This window comes from Myripristis murdjan, chromosome 19 (genome assembly GCF_902150065.1).
Source record: "Myripristis murdjan chromosome 19, fMyrMur1.1, whole genome shotgun sequence".
NCBI lineage: Eukaryota > Metazoa > Chordata > Actinopteri > Holocentriformes > Holocentridae > Myripristis > Myripristis murdjan.
In genome coordinates, this window is record NC_043998.1 from 19,968,015 (window position 1) to 19,970,778 (window position 2,764).

The window sequence follows — 2,764 nt, forward strand, 5'->3', positions numbered from 1 at the left end:
TTAACGGTCTCCTCTCACCATGTCCAAATCAATTACACAGACTAGCCTGGTGCAAAGATCGCTGCATATGGCGCTATGGCAGCACACACGCACACACACACACACACACACACACACACACACAGTGGAGGTAATTTGTCCACACAATAAAACTAACCAAAGTATACATGGTGGGGGGTGAAAGGGAATGTAGAGGCACATAACTTATGCTTATGGCAACATGTTCACATGTGCATACTCATGCAGTTATGCAGAGAAAGAGAGTGTGTGTGTGTGTGTGTGTGTGTGAGTGTGTGTGTGTGTCCACGTCTGCACTTTTCAGCAAGACAGCAGCAAGAGGGAGCCAGCAGCAGCATCCGGAGCATATATTATTCAGCTAGCTTTTATTTACCTCATCTAGCATCTGGGCGCTGCCAGGCTGCCTAGCCTTGACTGCTTGTGCCCTGCCTTTACCCCGAATAACCACTCTCTCACACACACACACACACACACACAGCGACACATACATATGCATTCCTAAGCACAATAGAGTTGTTGGAGAGAAGTGAGAGAGGGGAGGAAGTATCTTGGCTTGGATTTCCTCTCCACTGAGTTTGTCTGCGTCGTCCATAGCGCACTGAAGCATTTCTGAATGGAGTCTTGTTCAAAATATCATAGTGACAACTTGTGTCTGCACCCAAAAATATATTGGATTAATATTACTCTTGTCTGCACCGAACTTTTAGACTTCCAAAAGTAACTGAAAGAGGGCTTTCTGCCCAGCGCTGGCCGCTGCTTTAATCAAAAACCTGATAGCTTACTCATCACTCATTTCAAAAGCAATAACATTACATCACCTATTACTCCCTGGAAGCAGTAATTCATGGCATTGCTTTTTCAGAGCAGCCCCAAAATGGACGGTTGCATTTTCTTTCCCCCCTAGAATATCAGGAGATGTGGATGATCAGGACGGATGTTAGACGTTCTTTTGTTCGATCCAATCAAAATGGCAGGAATTCTTCAGCCCTGAGATTAGCCCTATTTAAAACTTCAATTCTAGTTTTTGGACAGTTCATCTTCAGTCTGATGCTTAAGTAGGGTGACAACCAGAGAGGCACATTTACTCTCTGGCCAAGCTGCCACCGTGTGTGAGGAATCCCTGAATGTTAACCTGGCTAAACAAAATAAACAGAAGAAATTTACCACCGGCCACTTTTGTGTCTCGACCCAGCATCACTACTCTGACGTAATAATCTTAATAATTAGAAATATAGCTTTCATGTGATTTTTTAAAAAATATATTTTGCTAAATTTTCTAGTATAGTATAGTTTCTGTGCCATTTATAGTAAGTTTTTGGGGGGTAATTTCTGTGCAGTTTTTTTCATGGTAAAGTGAAAGGTTCATCATCATGTTTCGATCTTTTCCTCTCATCATCTCACCGTCTTTCTTCTTATTTCATCGTCTCGACTCAGGTGTTTTTGTACTTTGTTTGCTGTAGCCTCTGCGGGCCTTTTCACATTTTCACATCAACTCCATGTGCTAATTTTTTTTTTTTCTAAACCCCATCTCATCGTTACAAAGGAATCTGAAAGATGAATGAGAGGAAATGTTGCTTTGTAAAATTCAGCGCTGGAACACGCCCTTCCTTGTCTCTCTCACCACCCCTTCACTCACACACACACACACATAAACGTGCGCACAGGGCCGTGAGCCGCTCAAGTTGTTCAGGCCCGACTCGTTGTTGACTATGAAGAATTGATGAGCTGCTGCTGTTATTTTCGTCCTCCTTCTACTTCCACAGACACACACACACACACACACACTCGTGCACAAATACACCGATGCGCTACAGTCAATGCTTTATGCTATATCAGGTCACGTGAGGACCGCACAGCTTTGTCGTCCGGGTTTGTAAGCCGTGTGTGTGTGTGTGTGTGTGTGTGTGTGTGTGTCTTTGCTCAGAGTGAACAAGCGTGTCATGTCTCCTTCAGCTTGTCATTTTTTTTTATGACCACTTTGTTGTGAATTAGCGTGCTCTCGTCCGCTGTGAGCACCCGCCACTCCACGGCCTTCTTAGCAGATGTGTTAGAGAGAGAGAGAGACAGAGAGAGAGAGAGGGAGGGAGGGAGGAGGAGGAGGAGAAAAAAAAGTCTCTTTCATTCTGTTTCACTCCTTTCCTCTATTTCCTCGTCCTTTTTCCTCTCATTAACCATCCATCTCGCCGGGCTTCTGTCTCTCTGCCTCCGTCTCCCATCTATTCTCCGTCATGTTCACCTGCGATTCCTCCACACTTCAATCCCAACTCTTCCTTCGTTCCCCATCTCCATTACTACTATCCTTCCCCCCACCACCACCGCCGCCACCCATCCCTCACTCTCTCCATCCCTTCCCCCATCTAACCTCCATTTTCTCAGGCGTCACCTTTGGCATGTCTTGCAGAAAATTAATTTGATTGGGCAGAGTGCTTGCCAGTCAATATTTCCAGCGAGAGAGAGAGAGAGAGAAAGAGAGAGAGAGAGAGAGCAGGATTGTGGGTAAGAGTCTCCAGACAGGAGCCGGGCGCCCGTCCAGATCCCCCTCCTCCCTCCCTCCCTCCATCCATCCCTCCGTCCGATCGTCCACCCATTCATCATTGCACGGCTTCCCTTCCTTCAAGATGGAGTATTGGATCTGGAGTATAACTACCACATGACACTGCACACAGCTCTGCGCCGAAAATTAGATCATTCTCGATGAATTCCTTCGAGCTGACAAAATAAAAACGTTCCACATGCATGCTAAATA